Here is a 22,914-nt window from a genome sequence, read left to right on the forward strand (position 1 = left end):
TGCATTTAAGCTTATTCATTTATACACAGGCTTATGCTTTAGTCTTTCCCTCATCTTAATTATTTTCCATTTTTCCTTTGTTTATCCACCCAAAGAGCTCAGTTTCAGGGATATTTTACAGTAGTGCCATGTTGCAAATAGTAGATATGCTGAAAAGAATCTAGTCTTAAGCATCACAGGTGAATGAAAGAAAGGATCCATACATTGCTGAGATCAGGTGTTCTGTGTAGAGCAGACACAGGAAAGCAAAATTGAATATAGCGAGCAAGAACACCCCCCCCCCACACACCCACAATGAAACAACTTTTTCTTTCACTTACTAATCCTCCTTTTTCTTTCTCTGGCCCTACCCTTTTTCCTCTTTCCTTCATTTTTCCTCTCCTACCATTTTTGTGTTCTTCTTTACTTGACCTTTAGGCTAGCTAGGCACCCACAAAAAAATCAACATTTCCACAAGAAAAATCAACATTACCAAAGGCTCTCCATTTTCTATCTCATCTTCCTTATCATAAGGATGGCTCTTGTCACCAGATAAAGGATGTCCAGGTTAAAAAATAAAAAAAAAAGTTGTAAGTGGTCTTCCACCTTTTGCATCTCCCGTAATAGACCATGCTGGGTAGTCAGCAAAGCAACCCTGTATATGGGTCTCCCTATATATCAGTTTACCATGGTAAAACCCCAGTAGTCTATTGTTTAACTCAGATAAGTTTACACAGTTTACATATAAATTTTCCAAGATAACATTAGTTAACCTCTTATCTATGAGTTATCGGGAAAAATAATTAAATGCCCTATAAGATATTTTTTTAATTACCTGTTTTGAGAGAGACACCGTTTTTAAAAAAGCATATTAACAACTATACTGGGGAGAGATAGCATTAGGAGAAATACCTAGTGTAGATGACGGGTTGATGGGTGCAGCAAACCACCATGGCAAGTGTATACCTATGTAGCAAACCTGCACGCTCTGCACATGTATCCCAGAATCTAAACTAAAACAAAACAACAAAAAAAAATCAACTCTCAACCTATGAATGTATAGATCAGAAAACTCAGTTAGTGATGTCATCAAATAAAACAGGCTTTTATATCTGTCACTGTTCACTGATCAAGAGTTCTCACTTTAAGATTTTTTTAATACAATAAATATTACAATGTTGCACTTTTTTGATGTTTTTTCCTCTTCCTCTCTTCTCTGTGCCAAAGTTTATGTATTTTAATTCTCAATAAATTTTGATATGTGGCATTTTTTAAATCATATCTATCAGTATTGATGTCTTTTACTTATAGACATTGTAAGTCAAATGTTCATTTGAGAAAATATTTTAAAGTATTAGAAAGCTAATTCTACCTTTAAAATTATATAATGGTGTAATTAATTATCCCACCAAATTTGGAGTTTTTCAAATAAAATCTTATTTTTAAGTATTCTGTAAAGTATTTTATAAGCAGTGAAATAAAAGTTTTGAAACTTTGGTACCAAATCTTTCCCTCAGATTAATTTTTAAACATTTAAATCTGCATTTCAAAGCTATCTCATCATTTATACTAAATTGCCTTTAAAAGTTAACCTAAATTATAATTTTTTTAGTTTCTTTAAAAGCATTTCTTTCTAATTGTGATTGAGTAATTAAATGTAAGCCTCACAGTCTTATCAATAATATATCTATGTGGTCTTCAACAACCCAGGCTAATTAGGGAACCAATATTCTTTATACTAACTGAATTCTATTAATCACCCCAGTGATTAATTAGAGGGACCAGGCATTGAATCAAAACTAAAACAAAATTTCTCTTGAATAGAAGAAGGTCTTCTTGGTTACAAGTTGGCATCCACCTAGGGAAGATACTTTGTTGACAGGTAACCATACATAGATTTTTTTCAAAGGCCTATGATTCCTAAAAGTCTGTAGTATCTTCATTTAAAGCAGTACCCTTGATTATCATTATTATGTATAAAGTGTTCTGAAAACACATTAGTAAGCAAATCATTCCAAACCCCTTTAACAATGTTCTCCTATGTCCTGTGCAATCCGTACTTTAGATTCCTATCTTCACTACCATAGACTTCCTATCATCTTTGAATCTTTGGTATCTTCTTAAATACACCTTTGGCACCTAGTTTTTCCACTCTGTTTTATCAGTTCATGACACTTCTTTAAACGATGTGCTCCACAGGACAAAACTTCAGACACTGAAATAAGACATCTGTCTCAAACCTGAAAGAACATTATGAACCACTTCAAACAATTTCATGAATCTATCCAACTTGTTAAATAATTATCTGTCAAACTGCAGAACATAGTGACTTATCTAAACTTCACCACCATATTCATTCTGAAACAATTTGTCAAATAGTGACTGATCAACTACTATACAAAAATCAGTGCAAAGTTTCATCCAGGCAGCCTTAAATGTACTCTTAGCTAGATGAAGAAATAACATCATGTGGAATTTGTTGTTCTCATTAATTTTTGCAGATAAGGTTTCTAAAAAAATTATCAACTCACTAAAAACAAATTTTACCTGCCTACCCTTTTCCTGAGCTCCACAGCCTATAAAAAAATTAAATAAATAAAATTTAAACTCCTAAATAAAGGCCCACCACAAAATTTAACCAACCTGTAGAACTTACAGATGAGCCTTTCTGCAAGGCTATTTTATTAAATTTCACTTTTAAAGAGAAAAGTCTAAGCCCTCCCCATAAAATAGTAAAATGAATCAGTTTGGAGTAATCTGGTTGTTACATTCAGCAGTGTATTTGCAGTATGTTTGCCCCAACTTGAATTGCTACTAATGGTAAAAGGAGAATGGTGTCAAACTATTATTTGGCACAATGCTTGAAAAGTCAAAGCACTTCAGAAAGAACCAACCCTTCCTCATGTCATTTACAGAAAATCAAATGTGTCCCACCCTGCATCCTCAGGGACATGGCCTTATCAATTTAACCTGTTACTCTCATTACTTTCCAGTAAGAGTGGCAGAATTTGGAAATAGGGGCATAACAGAACATTTTTCATCTGTATAATAGTTTAACGTAGGTCCCTTCCTACACATCTTATATTTCAAAAAAAAAAAAAATCTTTGCTTCTAAAGCACTAATTCACCGCTTTATAATATGTGAACATTTTTTCTATTCAATTTGATGATTCTAAGGACTGCTGAGTAATATAACCATTGTTCTCTCCAACCAGTTCAGCATGCATCTCATCTTTGATATCAAGTGCACTGATCATGAGTGCCTTATATTAACATCTTCACTATAAACAGTTCAGGCATTTAGAAACAAAGTATCAATGAACTTAACAGTTACTTTAATTCATTTTATAAATAAGCAACTGAGAATTTTGCTCCAAGTGGCTGCTAGTGTAGCCCATTTCATAAATGGCATTCTCCGAAGCATAAGGCACAATATGATATGAATGCAGTTCTTCATAATAGAGAGACTGAGAACAGCATTCCTGTACCATAAACTTCAGCCGTTTTCTTGTATCAGAATATGAAGTCTTACAACAGGGAGCTTCTTTAAAGTATTCATAGCTCTCTTTCTCCGTCTCTAGATGTATCTTCCTCAGCAAATTGTTAATTAACACAGACCTTCTTAAGTAGGTTTCTGGGTCTTCAAGAAACCTGAGCTTCTCCAGAGAAAGTTTGAGAATGCAAGTTCTGTCCTCAGGCAATATCAGGTGCTGGAAAGCAAACACGATCATTAAATCCATATTTAGAAAAACAAAAACTATGGCTTTTTACTGTTGACAACATTTATAAAAATTAAAAAATAATAATAAGTAAACCCTTACTTTTGGAAAATAGCCATGGTAATCTTGATGTAAATCTTCTTCTTCTGCATATTTTCTCTTAAAGTAGGCTACTTTCGACGTTGTTAATGTATATGTTAATACTTTTGTTGGATAAGCTAAACAAATAAAATAATTGGGAAAGGTCATATTTTATTGTGGCAAATAGGATTTAATAATATAAATTTTATCTGTAAAAATAAACTGGTGATCCCAGAAATTGGTATTCTCCCTTCAACGTGGTAAAGCAGTGCCAATTGCCCTGTGATTGAAAAGCCTGCAGACACTAAAATACCGTTATTCAGACCCAAAATAGACATTCCAGATAAGATACTTATGTTTACTTCCTTATGCGGCCGCTCAGAAGTTAAATACCAATATGCTATTTTATTTCATACTATTTTATATCAAAACACACCCAAACTTAAAATTGAATGTAATAGGAGGAGATAAGAAATTTTTCATCATTTTTTTAGTTAAACTGCCTAATATAGAGAAGATATTTAGTGCTACTAGGTTAATCAAATTGGCATAAAATAATTGGTAGCCCAATTACACTTTAAAGAAATAACACTGTATCTATAGGCTATGATATGGTATAGCCATCGTCCTAACACACTGTTTAACGGATAAGCAAATGAAAGATCTAGGTAACGTTCTGACTGGCAAACTTGACCTTGTTATATTCCTGAAAGTGAAGATCTTTGTTTTCTCCTTTAAAATACTATTGCTACGGAGGTTCTGACTTGTTTAAGGAAGGATGGATTTCCAAAGCCATTTTTCAGTAATCGTTTAAAGGTAGTGCTTAAAGGAGTTCCTAGAGTGTACTCTAGGTGGCACTCATATCACAAAAAGGAGGCAAGATCTACATTAAAAGCTAAGGACAAGCAGCTTCCTAGAGAAAGCATTGAATGAATTTAGAGAACAAATTGAGTCCAGTTCAATACTCATTCAACCTCAGGAAACCAGGCCAGAAAGAAAGTTAATCCTTAAACATAATTTATTTTATCCTTAATACACACCCTCAAATATTTCTATATGTTGAAACCATTTAGTTCACAAAATAATGAATAATTTGTTAGTTAAATAAATCTACAGCAAGACATTTGATGTTTTTTCCTATAAAATCTTAATTTTTTCTAAGCTTAAATATTTAAAATGTGTTCAAGAATTTGCCTTTTCTAGTTTGTCCTCCAACCCAGTGGCATCTGAGCTATAAAAGCTTCCTGCAACTTTTTGTAGCCAGAGGATTTTCCTGAATCAGTAAGAAAAGCTATAAAATCACTCCCAAGCATTCTCTATTTTCACAGGCATCACTGTGGATTATTAACCCAAGAGAGCCTTAAGTTAGCATTCTTATGGTTTGTTAAGGGAATGAAGAATTTTAAAACACAGGGGGTATGTAATCTTAGAAGAAATGAATATGTCATGCTAATTCACAAATGAACTGAGGCAAAGACAATAGTTGCTACTATACATGCACAATCCCTGAATTCAATAAGCAAATTCAGCTTACATAAAAGTTTTCACTGATATCAAAAGGTTAGGAAATAATAACAAAACTGATGTATAGAAAACAAAGAAAGCATCACTGAACCTAGTTTTCTCAGGGGCTGTTAGCAAACCGCATTTTCTTTGGTATATTTTTGAAGAATTTAATCAAATAATTAGGTGAAGCTTTGAGTTATCCCTGTGACAATTACTTGCACTTCTTTTTAAAGTGTTTAACTAATTGATGTAATGGCAGTTTTCAAATGTTAGTGAGCATCAGAATTATCAGGAGTATATGTTAAACCAAATTGCTGGGTCCCACCCCCAGAGTTTCTAATTCAATAAATCTGGGCTAGGAGCAGTGAATTTGCATTTCTAACAAATTTCCAGGTTATGCTGATGCTGCTGTTCTGGGATTGCATTTCTAGAGCCTCTAGGTTGCAGCATTCAGCAGGTGTAGTAGTAGCGCTATGGCAACAAGTTAAGAACAGAACCTTCAGTCAATCAGCTGATTGCCATATCATCAGAATGCCAGGCGATTGGCTTGATTGTTGTCATTGTTGCTATTGCTTCCCTACATTGGCTTAGATACTTCAGTCTTATGAACAAAGCCAGACTGCATTTTAACTAAATAGTGAAGAACGAAGTCACTTTCCTGGGTTCACATTAAGACACATCAATGGCTATTATTAGCATTACAGCTGGGCAGGTCACTAATTGTTTTTAACAAGGTCTAATGAAGTACTATAGTGTAGGTGACAGTGAGGAAAGACTAGAAAATGAGAAGAGTAACTATCATAAGCAAATGTGACTTTCTTATATGTATCTTTTTAAAAGGTCTGCTCATTTTTACTTCCAACGTAATGCAATGTCTGCAGCATTTATGACCAATTAACAATCTTTTAACGAGTGATACAAAGGAGGACAGGTGGCAGATTAGAGAACCAAAAGTCAAAGAAACTTATAATTCTGGATCCCCAGTGCACCTTCAGGGAAGACATTCTGATTTAACAGATCAAGACCAAAAAACATATCAAATGATTCCGAGTTTCATAAAGATTGTCTGCCTGTTGTCAAGCAGTTAGCCTAAGATACTGAATGCATCAGATCCTGAAATGCAGAGAAAATTCTCAGGAATTCTAGATTTGAGTCTCAGCTCCTCCGTGGGCAACACATTTAGCCACTTAGTTTATTGTTCTTAAAACATACCCCCATGGGTTGTTAAAGTGCTAAAAAGCCTTCACACTGGTATCAGTTTGACAATTACCTTTTTGCAAGCTGTTTAGCTATTTGAAATGTTTTCAGTATCAATTTTGGAGGATGGTTCTAGCCACTTTTAGGTTAAAATATATAGCAAACATAAGTTACTACATCTGTTTGCTTGGCTGGATTAGAACTCAAAAAATTCGGAGCTGATAATTATGTATCCATCACCTGGCTCAGCCTCCTCAGTGTCCAGATGAGAAAAATACAGTCCAGAAGACTTCAGTAATTTACATTCTGGTATGTGGCTAAGGGTTTGGGTTTTGAAGTCAGATGGAAGTGGTCTGAATTCCAGCTCTGCTGCTTCTTATTTGTGTGACTTTAAGCAAATTACATAAACTCTCTAGAAATCTCATTTGTAAAGTAAGGATAGAAATAACACTGGCTCAAAGGATCATTGAAATAATTCAGAGAAAGTGACTGGCACTGTGCCTAGAATATAGTAAACATTCAATCAAATCATAGACCTTATTAGTGCCAATAGTCACAAATCTACCACATAGAAGCAAAGCCTAGCCTGGCCTCCTATGTCTGACTCAAAGACTCCACCACCCTGCCCCCCAAAGATACTAGGTTATAATCAGACAGTTAAAAAACTGTTAAGAAGATATTGCAAATGGTGAAGTTGAAAAAAAAGTAGTATGGATTCTATAACGACTCCAGATATTTCTGGTGTATTAACACTGGTCATGCAATTTGGGTGAAGGAGGGGTAAAAGTTTTTTGAAACATACAAGTAATCATCTGGATAATTCATTAAAGCTGATCTGACTATCCACAGAAGTTTTGTTGTTATGATTCAGTAAACATGTGTAAATCTGTTATCATTCTCCTGCAACTAAAAGGCCAAACTCAGCCCAGCCTATTATTCAAATAAAGGTGATGAAATAGACAAGAAAAAAAAAATGAAATGACTTTATGTCTTCATATTCTGAGTGTTCTGAGCTCTCAGAACAGTATGTAAATTACAAAACTGAATTAGACTGAGCCTAAATTTATCTCTGAAAGTGAAATGGCTAATGCTGGCTTGAATATTCACGCTGTTTCTAATGCTATATCCTCTGGGCACATAAAATATCTGTGCTAGGCTCAGTGTATCTGGTAGTATAAAACATCAATAAGCAACAAATTTCAAGTTACAGAACGGAGTGACCATTCCTGTCATTAGAGTTCTAGCAATGTAATTTATATACAATTATTTAAATAAATGTTTAAAATGTAATTACAAATGATTGCTCAAATGCTCTTCCTTATTGTTCTGCTTCTGCCTCCAGAAAACTAAAATTCTATTATCGTACAAGTGATTTCATTTGGTACATGGCCCAGGGACAGTACATTAAGGAAACATCAGCAAATTAATTTACAAACACTTTGAGATAACAGACCACAGTAAAAAGAACAACTCCTGTCAAAGTAATCCATTCTTTGTCCAAAACTGAAGAGCTGGAGACATGGTGAAGAAGAGATGAGTTCAACATATCTTAATTTTACTTTGGTTTCATTTCTCCCCACAGCATTTAAATCAAAACATTGCAAAAATAGAATTGAAACCATCCTATTAGATGTGTGCATCCTACCCACAGACAGAAGGGGTGGAGGCTGATCAATGAGGAGAAAGAAGGTGAGTTCTATCTCAGATCAACAACTGACTTGTGTTACAGATAAATCATGCACCTCAGCTTCACTATCTCTTACTGATTTTTCTTTGTAATATGTTAGCCTGGCACGAACCTTAAAAAGTACAATTGTCCCTATCTATCTAAATAATGCTTTGCTGATGGCAAAGCTACTGGAGATATTTCCTCAAGGACCATGACCACAGTTTTTAGAAAGAGTTACCCCATCTGTCCCTGCTAACCATATTCTGCAGTCTTGCTGCATGGTTTAAAATCCTTCAGCATAACCTTCTAGTTCTGTCTGACAGCATTAGTTCAAATACCAGCTCTACAGTTTATTTGCTTACTGAATTTGGGCAAGATATTTAAGCTCAAAGAGCCTAAGTTTTCTTTATCTGTCAAACAGGGGAACAATATCAAACTCATTGAGTTTTACAGGAACTAGAAGAGATGATGTTTAAAAAGCAGTTACTCAGTGCCTGTCACATGTGCTCATAATGCCTGCTCAATAACTGTTACATTATTATTACAGTGACTTCATTTTGAAATAAGTACATATCCTGCTCAGCAGCATTATATTATACCTAAGACATTGATCCTCTCTTTAGTGCTAAGCATGGGTTGCATGAAGGATTCATGAGTGTATTCAAGAAGGTAGATAAGTGCAAAGTTCAAGGCTATAATGCTATGCCTTCTGGAGACCTTTGGCTCTGCTGATGGTTAACAATATTCCATCAGCCACCTTTCTTCTCTCTCATAACCCCCTTGCCTAGCACCTTTCTGGATAATACGCTTTATGGTAGCAGAACTCAGAGCCAGGTTTTATCTCTGAATCAATGGAGCAATCTGTTTCTTCAGATTTATCATCCACCCCAAGCACAATATTGACTTTGCTGGCAGTTTAGAATTACCAACAAATTGCAGCTCCTAGAAGACTTTCTTAGGAACTTCTAGGATACTGAGAGCCACTGAATTGAAGTTTTCTCAAGATACTAGCAGCATTGCCTGATATTAGAGTGCATCCATGTCCCTTGGGATAACCCCAAGCACAAGCATGGAATAGTAGAGAAAACCCCACCAGTTCCACAAGCCTATCCTGCTCCGATGGTAATGGTCTCTGAACCAAACAGAACACATTAGGTTCCCTTAGATGCTGCACCAAAGCCAACTGTTGCCATTATCTGGCCCTGCTTATGATAGAGGCCAAGTGCAGGAGGCATCTTGGGTAAACTTTGTGATTTTCCACCACCCTCCCCCCAAGAATTGCATTCCTGATTTTAAGGAAGGATGCTACCTTTTACCCCATCTTTTACCTTGGAAAGTAGCAATGAATTAAAAAAAAAAAAAAAAAAAAACACTGTTTTCCTGGAACCACATTGTAGTATATGGGTTCCAAGAAACCCATACCTGGAGATATGCTAGACAGGTATTACAACTTCCTGCAATAATCAGGACTGGTGCTCAAAGAAGAGGGTTTTAATCCCTAACCTTTGGATAACAGTGGCCTTTCTAAAAGTACCTGATCTCTATCACTCACATTGTCTTCCACTTTTATATCACCACCACTGCTCTATGCTTGTGTATGTTAGCAAAAACATCTATCCAGGCCAATGTCACTTCTGCTATCACAGAAGGGTTGTAAAAATCTTAAGATTGAACTAATCATTAATTTTACTCACTTTAAAACACACAAGGATTTTCCTGGAGTTGGGCGACTCTCTGCCCTCACTCATATGGTACCTGATTTGTGTTTCACCTGGAGTTGCTTTAGTGGTGAAATAATTTTCATTCACAGGGTACCTTTTCTCTAAAGAGCTATAGGTGCTTCCATGTAGTATGGCACACAGCCATACTACACAACCATAAAAAAGAATGAAATCATGTCCTTTGCATCAACATGGATGGAGCTGGAAGCCATTATCCTAAGTGAACTAACACATGAACAGAAAACCAAATGCTGCATGCTCTCATTTATAAGTGGGAGCTACACTGAGTACACATGAACACAAAAAACAAACACAGGGAGGCCTATCTGAGGGAGGAGGGTGAGGGTACAAACCTCCTGTAGCCCAAACCCCAGTGACACAATTCACCCATGTAACAATCCTGCACAAGTACCCATGAACATAAAAGGTTTTTTAAAGAGCTATAGATACTTCATTACATTGTGTTATGCTCAAGCTCAATAAATCTACTTAAGCTTGTAGTCATCCCCCAAATTAAATAGAAAGACAATGAGCCATAAAGCAGTAAAATGAGGAGCACACGGAGACAGAATTGAGATTCTAGGCTCTTGAGTCTTGACTCTCTTTACAATATTTCCAACTTTTCTTGATGTTCTTTACACATGCTCCCTTTTCATAAGCACTTCAAAAATAATATACACTCCGAAATACAGCTGCGGAGCAGACTTCCCAGCCTCAAACTTGTTCTTCCTGTCCATCTAAGCACCACTGATATTTAGAAAATTCTTGTATTTCTACCAAGAAGCCTTTTTGCTACACTTTACTTTCTGTTGTTCTTTTGTTTTCTAAATATAAGGCTATCTCACAATATTGAGTACAACACTGGTTAGCTCTTACTGCTTTTCAGTAATATACTTTCACCACCCCTTCCCTCCAGCTGAGAATTATTGCAGTAAATTGGATGGTTCTGTTATTAGCCTATTTGTATAAATTTAATTAGGAAAAAGGAAAATATAAAAAACAATTGTGTTAGACTGCAAAAGGTAAACATTAATGTATTAATACTATTTAGATAAACAACTTAAAAAGAAAAAGGAAAAAGAATCGACAAGGGCTGGCTCCTCCCAAAACTCAAAGGTATCCTTCCTTTACTGCTGAATGGTTGTGATCAATTTACTCCTACCACTACTTCAGAGTTAGCAGTTTAGCTTTTTCTAGGTTTCTGAGGCATATTGCTTTGACGAATAGAGCAATCTGAACTGATGATTCCTTGGCTTTAGAGTTATTGTTGGGATGCCAGCTGACCTGAGTCATCAGTAGAGAGCCCAGGTATGGAGGTAAGGGCCTCAACCTCTTGATAAAATTTTCAACATCTCTCTGTGCAGCAAGGCATCTTCTGAATTCCATGAAGTTTATATGACATAAAATTGAACATAAGATTTTCACACATACCTAAAAACTTTCAAATAGAGTATATGAGTAAAAAAGACTGAAATTAGAATTTGGTTTAGTTTTAACCTGCATGATCTCAGCCTTATCCAAATCTTACACTCCTGAGTACATGCCCCCTTTATAACCCATTACATATACAAGTGCAGCTGGTGTTCGAATTGATGAGGGTGGCTAGATCCTTAAATAAAAAGAAGTGGATTTTTTTGCCACACTCTAACTTTGGACCACCATTGTCTCCAGGATTAAACATGGATATTATAATGATACCATTTGATTTATTTTTATTTATTCAAAGCTAGACACCATAAATTTTTCTGATGAATGACTTTTCAAATAGACCTGTTTATCAATGTTGCACAGGATATATTCCGCAGATTAAACATTTATGATAGAATCAAAATTAAAATTTAAGAACCTCTTTCATTGGCCTTTTTGATTGTGGCAGTGGTCTCAACAAAAGGGCAAACTGATTCACGTAAATTAAAGGGCATTGAATGATCTTCAACTTTTATGCATATGGCATAAGAGATAGGCTGTGTATAAATTACTAATCACACAACTAATGCATCCACATGAACCAATGATTGTGGCTGCTTTACTCAAACTTTTCTCAAATTAAAAGCATGAATGGAACTCTGTACACATCTCATGGCAGATGACGTTAAATATTATTGGTTTCCTTGGGTTTTTTACTCACCATAAAATACAGTCAGTATGATAGATGAAGGGAGAATGGTGGATGGTGCTAAGGGCTAAGAAAATGAACATTTTTGACCCTTCGAATGCTAATTTTTAAGGCTTAAAATTATTAAACTACAGATATTTAAATAAGTGACTACAGAGACCAATAATCTTAAAGTCTCGTAGTGTTTACAAATCTGTACCAGTAGACCAGAAAAAATTTTCAAATAGATTTCTGAATAAAAGTTGTGAAATATTTATTTTTATAAAGGGAGGAAAGAAATGGGATGAAATGCAGCATGGTATATTTTTATAAATTTGATTGTAATTTGCTAGGCTGGTTACCTATGGGAAGGACACAGTACATGTGAAAGCTACGTAATGCTGGAGGGTTAAACACTCATTTAAGACGTATTCAGTCTTGAAAATTGAGTTTAAAATGTTGAACTCTCATAGGTTTCTACCATCCTGACTTCATGCAAATTAAATTTGAAACACCACAATAATCTCTTTCTGCAACTTGGAGAGTTCTCTTCACTTCCTTCATTCAAACATGCACTCGTGTGCTCAGTAGGCTTCCGCTTGGCATGTTCCCGGAGCCAGGCTACCTAATTTGGCCCACCCTATTCACATGGGTCTTAGAGACGAAAATCTGCCAGCCCACAAATGTCCTTTTTACAGAAAACCTCTATTGACTTCTACCCAGCAACCTTCTATATAAACAACCCCTTACATTGATCTTGTAATGCTACATGAGCATTCATTTCTCTGGATACATATTTAAACAGTCATTTCTTTTAAGCTAGCAATTACCTGGTAATGCTGAATCAATCCGAAAAGTGTATTTCTAGAACAGCTTCAGAAAATCTGGTGAGAGTTCCCCTTTGCACAGCAAGCATTTCTCACAGCCTCAGGCTCATGAATGGTTACCTGAGATCTTGAAACAAGGAGACAGACACAAATAACATCGGGCGAGTCAGGACTGCACTAACATGAACTGGTTCTCAAGTCAGGAGAAAGCCTGCAGCAGGAGGATACTATCTAAGATATTTGAGATGGGATTGGTCTGGACCAGATAGACAGATAAACCTTCAAACACACACAATCACTTCAGTGTTCTCCAGATTTAAATTTAAACACGAGGAATCTTAACTATCCTAAGAAATTTAGAAATGACTGAATAACTCATCTTACCAGTTATTTACTTGGGAGATTATTTTTGGAAGATTATCAGTAGGATGATTTTTTCTTAAAAAATCAGAATAATTCTTAAATTTTAACGCCAGATTTTATATAATTTCAGGAAGTATTCCCTCTAAAGTAACAACCAGCAGTTAACTCAAAACAGACAAGCCTGGTCTTTCTTTGGAATGCACATTCTTTCTCACAAGAATTGAAATCACCAAATGCTACTTTTTCTTTGAAGACAGCTTTTCTTTAAAGGGCCGTGTTTAACTGCACCTTTTCTATATGGATGTATGCTTACGGATCTCATCATCTTCTATATTTAGAGAGATGCGCTTTCCAAAGGAAGATAGGCAGCCAATAAGGAGGATCCCATCAAAAGAGAGGTGAGTTACTATGGTTACTTTTCAGGAGGTTGAGTAACAGTGAAAGGCTGCTTTTGGCCAAATGGACCCTTTCCAGAAGAGGACCTAAAAAGAATGTTGCTATCCATACGTGTTGATTCAATTAGTCGAGACTACACTATGTCGTTTGAGCTTTAACCACAGGCTTTCTATGGGCGCTTGCTGCTTCCAGCTCTCCTAGACTGACATAGGCAGCCAAGTCAACGGAAAAACAAGGACTGAAAACTTCCGAACACTAGCCTAATAGCTATGAGCAGGGGAATCTTCACCCAAGAACCAACCCCACGGTTTACACTTAAAAAATCAAATCAGGTCATTTGGGACCAGCATTTGGCCACTCTTCAATGGCTGGGGGCGGGGTGGGATCCCGGAGCACGTCCCTCATCAAGGAAGGGAGTCTCTTCCGAGCCTCGCAGGAAAGCACCTGGCTGGAGGAGTCCAGACATACCTTGTGAGCTGGGTCCACTCACCAGATCGGCGCATGCACCTGTTAGGTAGAGGCGCGGGGTTCGGTGCTCACTCCTGCTTTTGCGGCTGTCACTCTTCAGTCGGGCGCTGACAGCGGCAGCAGCAGCAACTGCAGCTCGGCGGGCAGCCCTGGCTCCTGCAGGTCCGTCCCTCCAGTCTCTGAAGCGCCTCTCACTCCGGGTTCGCAGCGCTAGGCGGGCGCGCAGCTGTTCTCGGCTCGCATTGGACCAGAGGGAGCAGATGTTACCCGGTTGCTAGGAGCGTTGCTAGGAGGCGATGACGCCCCTCCACAGCTCGGGAGCAACTTTCCTGTCGGTCGAGTGCGCTGGCGGGGGCTGCTGGGAGCAAGGTGGAGAGCAGGAACGCAGAGGGGCAGCGAACAAAGAGCCCCGACAGAGGGGTCTGGGCTGCGCTCGCCTATGTTGGGGCCGGCAGAGTGGGCTGCGGGGTGGGGCTGGGCGAGAGCCGCGGGCCCGGCAGGTGAGTGGCCCCCCGCCTCCCCGGGCAGGTCACTCTCTGCAAGCCATGGTTCGGTGTCCCCTATGGAGGTTGGGCTTGGGGAGAAGAGGGGTGGGGCGGCACTTGCAGTGGCTGAGGGAGCTTCGGGTTTGGCTCAGTGGTTTTTTTTTTTTTTTAGACCCTGACACTTCCTCTGGGATACTCTTCGCCTTGAAGTAGAACCCTGAGAAGGGAAACCCGAATGAGTTCATGGGTGTGACCCGGGGTGAGGCGTTTGGGGATGAGCAATATAGTATCTTCCGCCTCTGGGACTCTCCTCCCTGGTGTGTTCGTGTTTGTGTCTGCCGGTTTGAGCACTTGATAGATTCTGAGGAGGGATATACTAACTAATCCAAAAAATCAGCCTGGAGTCTAATTCCTTTTGGCTGTCTGTGGCTGCCTACTGGCAGGGTGCCTCAGATTTAAAAAAAAAAAAAAAAAAAAAAAAGTTCTCGTGGTCTAAAATACGTCCTTCACACAGAAAGTCTTCATTTTGATCCAACAGCTAATTAAAAACTCAGGCCAACTTGTAAACTTCTTTAAAATAAACATGCACAAAAGCAAAGGTATTTTTCACAAAGGAGACTAGAGGTGTGCATGTTCTAGCACTTTAATATACTTTAGTGTACATTTACACTTCAGTATAAATTTACCCAGATGATTGCATGATTTCTCATAGCTCACTCAGCTATGTCTTTATGTTTTACATTGCTTTTGTTGTTGTTGTTGTTGTTAAATAGGGCTGTTTTCTTGGGGATGGGAGATGATTAGAACATCAAAAGTGTGCAATCTGGATAGCGAGTAAGCCAAATTAAAGAAGGGAAGACGAAAAGTCTGGTACAGAAATGTTGCCCAAGGCTATCTTCAGAGAGAATTACACTGAAGAAGAGATACACCACGTCCCTCGTTCTCTGTAGAGTCATGCCAAGGAAAGAAGAGAGCCCTACTGAGAAACAATTAGAAAAGTTGCTGTCTTTGGAGCCAGGGCAAGGTTGCTGTGCAGTGCTATGTTGATTACTGTGGTGGCTGGCACTCTGTGAGGCTGAAGGGGCTACACCAGCCGCCCACAGCTCTCAGGGCCCCATGCTTGCTCTCTCAACACCTACTGTACACTGTTTATTAGCCTAAGATTTAAAAAGCTGGTAACCTAAAATCAAACTGTCTGAAGAAGTAATAATAAGCCACAGGGCCTTGAAGATGTGATGATAAAGTTTCAGCTATTGGGTATGGCAGTGGGCTTTGAGATGGGTATCTCAAATCCCGGAGACGGTCCTAGCCAGAAATACATCACTGCTACCTCCTTCTTAGTTAGAATAAGGGCAAGATGGTGCTAATATCTCAATCAGCCTTGCCTTCTTGTCCAGCTCATCTCATGACACTCTCCTCCTTGCTCTTTAAGGTCCAGTCACGCTGGACTTTTTAGGGAAGGGTCCCACTTGCCGAAGGTATTTTGTACATGCCGTTTCTTCTTTCTTAATGTGCCTCCCTTTTACCTGGCTTACTCCTACTCAGCTTTCATGTCTCAGCTTAAATACCACTTCCTCATAGCAGCTTCCTCTGACAGCCTCCCACTGACTACATTAGCCCCCTAATTACATTCCCAATTCAGCCTACCAATCCCATTTCACAATATTCATCACACCAGATTTTAAGCTAGTTCACCTGGTTAACGCCGTGTCCCCAGTGTCTAGCACACAGTTCCTGGTACATCAAAAGTAATCAAGAACACATGGGAATAGATGAATCCACCATACCTGGTTTGAGGTCCCTGTTTTTATCCTAGCTACATAGCTACCAGCTCATGAACTTACACTAACCTTGAAGGCAGCCACTAGTTGCTGTCTTTACAGATACTCAAGTAGAAGAGGGGGCTGGGGGAAAGCTTATTATACAGAAAACAGTTTTCTTCCCTTAATGAGACATTGTATTTATAAAGCGACTTTTTTTTTTTTACTTTTCAAAACATCTTAAAGGTCACTACCTGCATTTTAATAGCATTGGGAAATACTCACCTAAAGTTATTTTATGTATTTTCCTAATTCTCCTCTTTCCATCCTCCAAAGTGGTTGTGAGTCCTCTGAGATGAACTGTTTCATTTTTCCTTAAAATACTCCTCTACCTCAGGTAAAATCAGCCTCCATAATCACATGCTGTATCTCTATGGAGAAAAAAAATGCATTTGGGAGCATCTAGCTAATTTAACCAGTATGGACAGTATGTCTAGTGTTATACTTTATCTGAATAGGCTAGGAAATATTTTCTATTGTCAGTTTAACTCACCAAATGACTGCCAAATCTCCTCTTCCTCTGGGACTACCTCAAGATATAACAAATGTTGGAAGACATGAAAGAAAGGTCAAGGTAATGCAGATCACAGAATGGCTTAATGGCATAACTGGAATTAGAAAACAGGTATGATTTTAATCTTGACTTATTTATGTCTTCAGATATAATTCGATAAATTCTGCAATTCTCCTTGTAAGATTAAAATCTTTCACTAAACAATTTTGGATTTTAAAATGTTAAATTCCATACAATCTACCTTAGAATGTATCCAAATTCCATCTTCTCACCACTCAATCTTGTCTCTCCTTGAGATGACCATAGATATAATGCCAATTCTGTCTCCTACTTCTTATCTGTTTGCTGAAAAGAATCAGATGTTTTATTATGTAGTGGAATGCACATTAAAATTTATGAGCACTGTGAAATGTCACCCAAGCTTCCCCTTGAGCCATATTTCTGAATCTTTCTGGAGCAACCCCCGGGAAACAGTAAGGAGACTATGAAGCAGCTTATAATACATATAATGTGATTTGACTTATCAATAAAATGCTACACAAGATAGTCAATTTTTTAATTACTGCAAAAGACAAAAAAAAAAAGAATGAAAGAACCAGAGTCATATATGGCCATCTCAATTATTTTAATATTTCAGAATGGGTAAGCCTGTGTTGAAGCAATGTCACAAGATAGTAATTATTTGCCAAGTTTCAGTTCAGCAGATGACATACTCTAAGATTCATATATGGGAAAATGTTTCCTCTGTATTCTTCTTCTTTTGCTCATAGTTATATTTGCTTAAATGTTTTCAGTATGCCGTATATGTATGTACCTACTAGTGCACATACACACGTAGAAATGGCCATCCTTGCTTAGCTTACCAGCTCAAAACTATTTGCCCTGTGGCTTTGGAAATGTGAACTCAAGTGGTCTTTATTTGCAACAATGCTCTTTCACAGTGTTGAAATGCTCTAAATCTAAGGTGACTATGGATGTACAAGTAGAAGGAGAACCCTTAATCAGCCCATAGTGTTCTAGTGCTGTCATGGGTTAGAAAGAACTTAGGCACCAATAAGCTTGCCATTGGCAAGCTTTTCATAAATAATCACCAGTGCAACAGTTCAAATAATTTTTTAAGTATGCCATATACTGACCTCTGAGAGTCTTACCAATACTGTTTCATTTTCTTTGGTATACAAATAAACTACAATTTCCAGCCTTTTTAAATATAGGTGGAGCCACTGGGCTAGTTCTAGCCAATGGGGTTTGGGCAGAAGTGAAGAGCACAACCTGTAAGCCTGTCCCTTAAAACACATTTGATTCTCAGGTCTTTTTTCCTTCCCCATTTCATGACAATACATTCTTTCAAAGTCTGTAAGGACTCTGAACAACCAGATCACAAAAGGAGCCTCAGTCCCTAAAATACTGCTAGGAAGAAAGCTGATTGGTCGAAAACATCCCAGATTAGGGAAAAATAAACCTTTCTTATGTGAATCAACTGACATTTTGGGTTATGACAATAGGTAGCATTGCCTCAACTAATATCGAATTTTTTAATTGTTCGAAAATTGTCACTGAAACATCCATAGATTTTTTTCTCTAATCTTTTCTGTTTGGGGGATGTCAGCCATGTTTTGAGTGCTATGTAAGTGTCTGAATATAATAGCTCAGCTCCCTCTCCTTCTAGCTTGTTGCATCTGAGCCTTGCAAACTTAGGAGAACTGGGTATTCATAGAGGGGAAAATGTTCTGGACAGGAGCTCCTCTATTGAGGAATGACATACACTTTTGTATATAAATACCTACACTTTGCATTTTGCCTTCTCAGAATCCTCTTTAGATGCAATTTAGTTAATTCATGTGATCCTTACCTTTATATAGCTCCTTACTTACCGGATGTTCTTCAAGTCAGCATTTGAACTGATACTTATTGATTTGTATATGTTCACCATACAAGCCTACAGCACCCTGAAACCAAATAATTCTAATATATATGTCTGCAGTTGGTATGGTTTTGAAGTTAATGGTTTTTGTATACACTAAAATAAGCAATATCATTCAGGCCCATAAAATTTGCATGTTGATGCTGCAAAACTGTATCTTTTTTTAACATAAAAAATTTTCACACATGTACATATAAGCCATCTGCTAAAACTTTATTGATAAAACCAGTAGCAGCAGTTTTACAAAATTGGAATGATTTTCAGTTTTCATGAACTATCATGAATTCAGTTGCAGCAGACATTTTATACAAACTGGGGCTAATGCGTCTTCTATGTTTCTGTTTTAAACAAAAAGCAATTAGAATTTATCCTCATGCATTTAAATATCTAATACAGAAATAGTGTTTAGACTGCATAAAATATGCTTTCCAAAATCACTGTGAGACTGAACATCTGCCTTAAGTATTATTTGCACAAGAAACACGGCATAATTCTTCTAATCATGAATTTATTCTTTGTCACAGGTAAAGTTTTACATTTTCAAACATTTTCAAAGGGCGTTTCTAACAAAGTATTGACATTATTTCACTGATTGATCTTGTTTAAACACAATACATAATAGAATAGTAATACATTAAAACCATTGTTATGAAATCTTGAAGACTACAAAAGGTAGAAACGTATTCTAGTTTTTAACAATTAAAAAATTTCCACACCTTTTCTTATACACAAATTATCCACTGATAGAAGTCAATTTAGAAATGGGATGGGTCATTACATTCTACGGCTGTTTGTTCTGGTAACAGCAAGAGATACATTCGTGCTTCTTTAATAAGAGACACCATGAATCAATAAGTCATACTATGAGAAACACAAGGACACCCACATGGAATGTTCTGAAGATTGTCAGAAGTTTCTAAAACAAAGATTCAATTCTTTAAGAGAAAAAAATTTTTTTCTCTCTCTTGAACCTCTGGACCACATAGGAATTCTCTACTGGAAAACTAGAGGAGGAACTATAACAGCATCCAGCTCTAAAAATGCCAATGAAACATTGGGAGAGGTTCGGGGTGGCTTCTACCTTACAACAGAACTGGCCTTCAACAATCAATTTGCCAAGAAATTCTTCTAGTGACCTAGAAAACTACAGGAAGACCAGATTTTATACTAAACCGTGTTATACTTAACTATCCGCCAAAGTGAAATTTATGAAATTAACTACCTTTGACAACCACCAAAACCCAGCAGTCTAGTACATATAAATAATGTATTAAAGTAAGCATAGAATAGAAAAAGTACATGTTTACAATGTTAATCACATCTGCAGCATCCAGCTGTGAGTAGAATAGTAATATAAAGCACATTCCCTGCTAAGAACAGTGTACTCCATGTAGGGTAAAATCTCCTGAAAATCTCCTGAAATAGCTACATATGTTCAAAATGAATGAATCATTCACATTTACATTTTTTTCATGAAAGTTCTTCAAGGACACCCATCAAAAGTTGAGATATAAAGGAAAACCAATAAAATATTTTAAAACAACAGAGCTGCACACAGTATGCATATGGTGAAACGTAAATGTGTGAATGTGAACAACTGTTTCAGATGCCATATGAAGACCAAAAAAAATTGAGAAAGAGTCAGATTTATCTTGCACTGTGAACACAAATAAAATATTGCAATGAAATCTTGGATGTACCTTAAAAATGATTTTTTAAATCTTTACTTTTTTCTGGCAATAATAAAAGGGCATTTATAAAGAAAATGATTATGTGAGTGAGGAAAGTCACTTGGGAGGAGAGAGATGGACAAGACTGATTCTTCAAAAGAAAAACAATAAAGTAGATTGAAGGACCTTTTTTGGCAGGGTAAGAATTTTTCTAAGTACTGTATTCAAATCCACTTCGTGGTGGAGGAAAAGCTATTCCATTAATACTTTGCCTGCACTCAAAGTTAGATTGTTCTAAAGAAATGTTTGCATTCAACTCAAAGGTTGGTGAACCTGCTGAAAACGTGGATTTACAATTTGTTGTATGATCAGTGTTAAAAAAAAAAAAAATTAGGACCTAATACTTTGTTTCTATCTTCTCAGAGACAGAACAGCTAAAGACCATTATACCATAACTTAAATTCAGACAAATTATTGACATTCTAGAAATATGGGCCATTGATTGGCAGAGCTCTAAAAGTGTCAATTACTTTGATATGTCAACATAAAGAGTTGATATGACCTTAATATAAAAATAACTATCCTGTAGTCTTCAAAAACACTGCAAGTCTTCAAAAGTTCTGCAAAACGTCTTTCCATCTATCACCTTGTCATACTTATGGCACTGATATGTAGTGGGGTCTCAAAGCGTTCCTTACATTAATGAAGGAATGAATTAATCCTGTTCCTACAACCACCTGGTAAAAATAGGTAAAAGAGTATTACTATTCCCATCTAATAGATGCAACAATGAAGGTTTGAAGAAATCGTGACTTGACATTTATTTTAGAGCTCATTAGTGGAAGACTTGATATCAGAACACAAGCCTCATCTATCTTAACCCAATATTCTTTACACAACTAACTATACCTTCAATAATACCAGGTTCTGCAAGTTGCTGCAGCTACAAAAGGGTAGTCTGAAGGCATATAAATAATCTCAAAATGTTTCTAAGATACTGATCATTGGTTAGGCCTCCCCACTCACCCAGTATGACTATCGGTGTTATATTTCCAACACCCATCTACTTTTGCGTGCAACCTATACATGGGTTATCTTTTCATTCAGAATTCAGAGCTGCTGTGTGATCTATATGCTTACATACCATTTTTAATTGATTTGTACAGTTGACTATGACGGGGCACAACCACAAAGCTTCCGTTTCTCTTGGCAGGAGTGGTAAATGTAAAGTCATATAAACTAGCAACAGATGGTGATTTTCTGTCATGAATCAGTAATAACATAATCAGCACTTTTTATCTACAGGTATTTAACTCATTGCTCAACAAGAGAAGACACAGAGAGTCACTAAATTTGGGATCACAAATTTAGTAACCTTCAGAACTTTCTGTTTAGATTCCAGTGGAGGGAAAAGCTCATAGATAGGGTAACATAAATTAAGAAATTATGAGATTTTTTTCATAATCTTCTCCTCCAATGTAAAAAAAGCTCAATATCATATAGATGAAGTTTATTCTAGACTAGAAGTTGCCATATTTTATTTGATGGATCATATGAAGTATATGAAGCTTCTCCTGAGAGCACACACATTAATAAAATTTGCCGTAGCAACTGAAACTAGAAATAAAAGCAAATAGGTCATAAACAATGATATAACCAGACAATGAAATATTATTCAGCACTTAAAATAAATGAACTATCAAGCTATAAAAAGACATGAAAACTTACAAGACCATCCCTAAGTGAAAAAAAGCCAATCTGAAAAGACTACATACTATATGACACTCTGGAAAAGGCAAAACTATGGGGACAGTACGAGGACCAGTGGTTGCCAGGGCTTTGGTGGGAGGGAGGAACGAATAGGCAGAGCACAGAGGATTTTTTAGGGCAGTGAAAATCCTCTGTATGATACGACAATAATAGATATATGTCAGTGTACATTGGTCAAAACCCATAAAATACACACCACCAGGAATGAACCTTAATATGAACTATGCACTTTGGGTAATAATGATATTCAGTGGAGGTTCATCAACTGTAACAAATACACCAGTGTGGTGTTCAAAAATGTTCCTGGGAGAGAGGGTTGTGTGTGGAGTATAATGAGAACTCTCTATATTTTATGATCAGTTTTGTTGTGAACCTAAAACTCTAAAAGATAAAATTTATTAATTTCTTAAAAAGTAGATCTCAAAGACCAGCTTTTACCTGAAAATACAGGTCAAATCTTATCCCAATACTATAACAGAAAATGTTATAAGAGAAACCTCTGCCATAAGAAGGTATGTAAATCCTAATTTCTTGTTCACAAACTTAAAATCTATATTGAAATTAAGTTTTAAAATTCTGGAAAGCATTTTGTATTTCACAATAAAATTGAATTTGCAGCTGCATTTGTATGGTGGCATAATAAAAAACTATATTATAATTTGGTAGAGTTGTGAATTAATAAAGATTATTATAACCCACAAGGATATGTG

At 36.8% G+C, this 22,914-nt stretch overlaps 1 long non-coding RNA gene across 3 annotated transcripts; it reads right to left on the minus strand.

Moving 5' to 3' along the window:
* Nucleotides 1–3,212: 3,212 nt before the first annotated feature.
* On the minus strand, nt 3,213–14,474 carry LOC116528599. 3 transcript variants are annotated; one of them, XR_004259109.1, is made up of 4 exons: nt 14,022–14,272; nt 12,798–12,921; nt 3,801–3,916; nt 3,213–3,689 (listed from the first exon to the last, which is right to left on the minus strand). It is a non-coding gene; the product is annotated as an uncharacterized LOC116528599 (long non-coding RNA). The 3 variants fall into 3 exon arrangements; XR_004259108.1 differs by having other exon boundaries at nt 3,294–3,689; nt 14,044–14,474; XR_004259110.1 differs by lacking the exon at nt 14,022–14,272 and adding an exon at nt 13,179–13,974 and having other exon boundaries at nt 3,294–3,689.
* Nucleotides 14,475–22,914: the final 8,440 nt, after the last annotated feature.

Source organism: Sapajus apella, unplaced genomic scaffold (assembly GCF_009761245.1).
Source record: "Sapajus apella isolate SASKATOON/1434 unplaced genomic scaffold, GSC_monkey_1.0 scaffold59, whole genome shotgun sequence".
NCBI classification, from domain to species: Eukaryota; Metazoa; Chordata; class Mammalia; order Primates; family Cebidae; genus Sapajus; species Sapajus apella.